This window comes from Puntigrus tetrazona, unplaced genomic scaffold (genome assembly GCF_018831695.1).
Source record: "Puntigrus tetrazona isolate hp1 unplaced genomic scaffold, ASM1883169v1 S000000003, whole genome shotgun sequence".
Lineage (NCBI taxonomy): Eukaryota > Metazoa > Chordata > Actinopteri > Cypriniformes > Cyprinidae > Puntigrus > Puntigrus tetrazona.
Window position 1 is genome coordinate 3,894,789 of NW_025047683.1, and position 5,435 is coordinate 3,900,223.

Sequence of the window (5,435 nt, forward strand, 5' to 3'; positions counted from 1 at the left end):
TTGTGATGGGGGGTTAGTCTGTGAGCGCAGGCCTTATAGAAAACATTCATCAGGGCCTTTTTAAATAAAATCATGCCCAAATAAGTGTTTATGTGATGGGGTTAATCTGTGAGCACAGGCCTTATAGAAATCATTCATCCAGGGCCTTTATTAAATAAAATCATGCCCAAATAAGTGTTTATGTGATGGGGTTAATCTGTGAGCACAGGCCTTATAGAAATCATTCATCCAGGGCCTTTATTAAATAAAATCATGCCCACATAAGTGTTATTGTGATGGGGTTAGTCTGTGGCGCAGGCCTTATAGAAAACATTCATCAGGGCCTTTTTAAATAAAATCATGCCCAAAAAGTGTTTATGTGATGGGGTTAATCTGTGAGCACAGGGCTTATATAGAAAACATTCATCAGGGCCTTTATTAAATAAAATCATGCCCAAATAAGTGTTATTGTGATGGGGTTAGTCTGTGGCGCAGGCCTTATAGAAAACATTCATCAGGGCGAGAATGAAATAAAAGCGATGCCCATTAAAGTGTTACTGCGTTGGGGTTAATGTGAGCCCAGGCCCTTTGGAAAAATTGAAATCCAGACACGGGGTTCGTAAATAAATGTGTGTCCAGAAGTCGCTCTTAACCCGGCCTTGATCGAAAAATAGCAGCGCCTGGATGTCTGGGCGTAGGTTTTGAGCAGCAAAAAAATCCTCCAGGGTGGAGGGTCGAGTGGGAAAGCGTCCGAAGTCGCACTTAACCCGGCGAGATCGGCTGAATTATGCGCCTGGATGTCTGGACTTAGGTTTTGAGCTTAAAAAAATACCTCCAGGGTGGAGGGTCGAGTGGGAAAGCGTCGAGAAGTCGCATATAACCGGCCGAGATCGTCTGAAATATGCGCCTGGATGTTTGGACTTAGGTTTTGAAAGCAAAAAAATCCTCCAGGGTGGCGGAAGTCGAGTGGGAAAGCGTCCGGAAGTCGCATAACCGGCGAGATCGTCTGAAATATGCGCCTGGATGTTTGGACTTAGGTTTTGAAAGCAAAAAAATCCTCCAGGGTGGCGGGAAGTCCAGTGGGAAAGCGTCGGGAAGTCGCACTTAACCGGCCGAGATCGTCTGAAATATGCGCCTGGATGTTTGGACTTAGGTTTTGAAAGCAAAAAATTTCCTCCAGGGTGGCGAAGTCGAGTGGGAAAGCGTCCGAAGTCGCGCACTTAACCGGCCGAGATCGTCTGAAATATGCGCCTGGATGTTTGGACTTAGGTTTTGAAAGCAAAAAAATCCTCCAGGGTGGCGGGAGTCGAGTGGGAAGCGTCGGGAAGTCGCACTTAAACCGGCGAGATCGTCTGAAATATGCGCCTGGATGTTTGGACTTAGGTTTTGAAAGCAAAAAAATCCTCCAGGGTGGCGAAGTCGAGTGGGAAAGCGTCCGGGAAGTCGCACTTAACCCGGCGAGATCGTCTGAAATATGCGCCTGGATGTTTGGACTTAGGTTTTGAAAGCAAAAAATTTCCTCAGGGCGGCGAAGTCGAGTGGGAAGCGTCCGAGAAGTCGCGCTTAACCCGGCGAGATCGTCTGAAATATGCGCCTGGATGTTTGGACTTAGGTTTTGAAAGCAAAAAAAAATCCTCCAGGGTGGCGGGGTCGAGTGGGAAAGCGTCCGGGAAGTCGCACTTAACCGGCGAGATCGTCTGAAATATGCGCCTGGATGTTTGGACTTAGGTTTTGAAAGCAAAAAATTTCCTCCAGGGTGGCGAAGTCGAGTGGGAAAGCGTCGAGAAGTCGCACTTAACCCGGCCGAGATCGTCTGAAATATGCGCCTGGATGTTTGGACTTAGGTTTTGAAAGCAAAAAAATCCTCCAGGGTGGCGAAGTCGAGTGGGAAAGCGTCGGAAGTCGCACTTAACCCGGCGAGATCGTCTGAAATATGCGCCTGGATGTTTGGACTTAGGTTTTGAAAGCAAAAAATTTCCTCCAGGGCGGCGGAGTCGAGTGGGAAAGCGTCGAGAAGTCGCACTTAACCCGGCGAGATCGTCTGAAATATGCGCCTGGATGTTTGGACTTAGGTTTTGAAAGCAAAAAAATCCTCCAGGGTGGCGGGGTCGAGTGGGAAAGCGTCCGGGAAAGTCGCATAACCCGGCGAGATCGTCTGAAATATGCGCCTGGATGTTTGGACTTAGGTTTTGAAAGCAAAAAAATCCTCCAGGGTGGCGGAAGTCGAGTGGGAAGCGTCCGGGAAGTCGCACTTAACCCGGCCGAGATCGGCTGGATGAAAGCGCCTGGATGTCTGGACTTAGGTTTTGAAAGCAAAAAAAATTTCCTCCAGGGCGGCGAAGTCGAGTGGGAAAAGCGTCCGGGAAGCGCGCTTAACCGGACTCGATCGGTCGGATGAAGCGCCTGGATGTTTGGACTTAGGTTTTGAGCGAAAAAAAATTTCCTCCAGGGCGGCGGGGTCGAGTGGGAAAGCGTCGGGAAGGCGCACTTAACCGGACTCGATCGGTCGGATGAAGCGCCTGGATGTTTGGACTTAGGTTTTGAGCGCAAAAAATTTCCTCCAGGGCGGCGAAGTCGAGTGGGAAAGCGTCCGGGAAAGCGCACTTAACCGGACTCGATCGGTCGGATGACGCGCCTGGATGTTTGGACTTAGGTTTTGAAGCGAAAAAAAATTCCTCCAGGGCGGCGAAGTCGAGTGGGAAAAGCGTCCGGGAAGCGCGCTTAACCGGACTCGATCGGTCGGATGAAGCGCCTGGATGTTTGGACTTAGGTTTTGAGCAAAAAAATTTCCTCCAGGGCGGGCGAAGTCGAGTGGGAAAGCGTCGGGAAGGCGCGCCAACCGGACTCGATCGGTCGGATGAAGCGCCTGGATGTTTGGACTTAGGTTTTTGAGCAAAAAAATTTCCTCCAGGGCGGCGAAGTCGAGTGGAAAGCGTCGGGAAAGCGCACTTAACCGGACTCGATCGGTCGGATGAAGCGCCTGGATGTTTGGACTTAGGTTTTGAGCGAAAAAAATTCCTCCAGGGCGGCGAAGTCGATTGGGAAAGCGTCGGGAGCGCGCTTAACCGGACTCGTCGGTCGGATGAAGCGCCTGGATGATTTTCGTTTCGAAAATTGCACTAAGTCAACCGAGAAAGGTCCGACTTCCATACCCTCCGAGGCTCGAGTCAGGCCGACCGAGGCCTCCTCCGGGCATGATTCAAATTTTCCCGCGACCCTGGAGGTGGCGTTTACACAGAGCAACTTTTACATGGGTACGATTTTGGTGAGCGCGTGTTTTGTGGACTTAGTCTCTGAAGCGAAAAAAAGTCGAAAAAGCGACTAAGTCCATATCGACTTAGGTTTTGAAGCGCAATCTTTCTGAAGCTCGGGGCGAGGAGCTATCGAGCGCTTCACCTGAAACACGGACACAGGCGCCGAGAGAGGGCGTTCGGCGGCGAGCCCCTCGGCCGAAAGCGTGATCGATTGGAGGCGCGGCGCGCCTAGCCTGAGACCCCACCCGGCCAGCCCGCTGCCGCTATGGCTCGGGAGTGCCTGGCAGAGAGCACGGCGTGCAATGGGTTTACGTTTGGGCTTTGACAGCACGCCGCGCCGGGCAATTTGGGCGTTCGTTGCGAGCAGGCCCCCTCAGCCCGAGGAAGCGCGAACCCGCCGGAGGAGGCCTGAGGCGGCGGTCAGAGCGCGGAGTCCGTCACGGCGGGCGTGGAGGAGGCAGAAACGCGCAGCGTCCAGCGACGCGCGCGGCGGTACCCCGTCCCGTGAAACACACTTTTCGGCGTCGGCGCGATCCCAGCGGCCACCCACCCAGCAGCGACCCCGCCGGAAAGGTTCGAGCAGCGCGTCGCCCTATGGCGGCGGTCTTGCCGAGGTCAGCGGGGTCTGCCCAGGCCCCCTCCTCAGGCGGACTGAGACCCGTGTGTAGGCAAAAACGCGCTTCGCGTCGGTTGGTCGACCCACAGGGGTTACCTGGTTGATCCTGCCAGTAACATATGCTTGTCTCAAAGATTAAGCCATGCAGGTCTAAGTGCACCACGGCGGTACAGTGAAACTGCGAATGGCTCATTAAATCAGTTATGGTCCCTTTGATCGCTCCACCCGGTACTTGGATAACTGTGGCAATTCCAGAGCTAATCATGCATGCAAGCGGCGCCGACCGGGCCGACCGCCTCTCCTCGCGGGGGGCGGGAGGCTAGGGACGCGTGCATTTATCAGATCCAAAACCCATCCGGGCCCCCCGGGGGGATCCGTCCTCCCGGACCCGGTACCTTTGGTGACTCTAGATAACCTCGGGCCGATCGCTCGCCCTTCCGCGGCGGCGACGATTCATTCGAGTGTCTGCCCTATCAACTTTCGATGGTACATCAGGCGCCTACCATGGTGACCACGGGTGGACGGGAATCGGGTTCGATTCGGAGAGGAGCCTGAAAGCGGCTACCACATCCAAGGAAGGCAGCAGGCGCGCAAATTACCCATTTCCGACTCGGAGAGGTAGTGACGAAAAATAACAATACAGGTCTCTTTCGAGGCCCTGTAATTGGAATGGCGTATCTTAAACACATGGCGAGGACCCATTGGAGGCAAGTCTGGTGCCAGCAGCCGCGGTAATTCCAGCTCCAATAGCGTATATTAAAGTTGCTGCAGTTAAAAAGCTCGTAGTTGGATCTCGGGATCTGGCTGGCGGTCCGCGAGAGGCGAAACCACCGCCGTCCCAGGTCCCTGCCTCGGCGCCCCGGATGCCCTTGGCTGGGTGTCGGTCGAGGGCCCAAAGCGTTTACTTTGAAAAAATTAGAGTGTTCAAAGCAGGCGGCGTCGCCGCTGAATACGCAGCTAGGAATAATGGAATAGGACTCGGTTCTATTTTGTGGGTTTCTGGAACCGGAGCCATGATTAAGAGGGCGGCGGGGCATTCGTATTGCGCGCTAGAGGTGAAATTCTTGGACGGCGCAAGGCGGACGAAAGCAAGCATTTGCCAAGAATGTTTTCATTAATCAAGAAACGAAAGTCGGAGGTTGAAAGGCGATCAGATACCGTCGTAGTTCCGACCGTAAGCGATGCCGACCAGCGATCGGCGGCGTTATTCCCATGACCGCCGGGCGGCGTGCGGAAACCACGCAGTCTTTGGGTTCGGGGAGTATGGTTGCAAAGCTGAAACTTAAAGGAATTGGCGGAAGGGCACCACCAGGAGTGGAGCCTGCGGCTTAATTTGACTCAACACGGGAAACCTCACCGGCCCGGACACGGAAAGGATTGACAGATTGATAGCTCTTTCTCGATTCTGTGGGTGGTGGTGCATGGCCGTTCTTAGTTGGTGGAAGCGATTTGTCTGGTTCATTCCGATAGCGAGCGAGACTCCGGCTTGCTAAATAGTGGCGCGGCCACTTGGGTCGGCGTCAAAAACTCTTAGAGGACAAGTGGCGTTCAGCCCACGCGAGATGGAGCAATAACAGGTCTGTGAT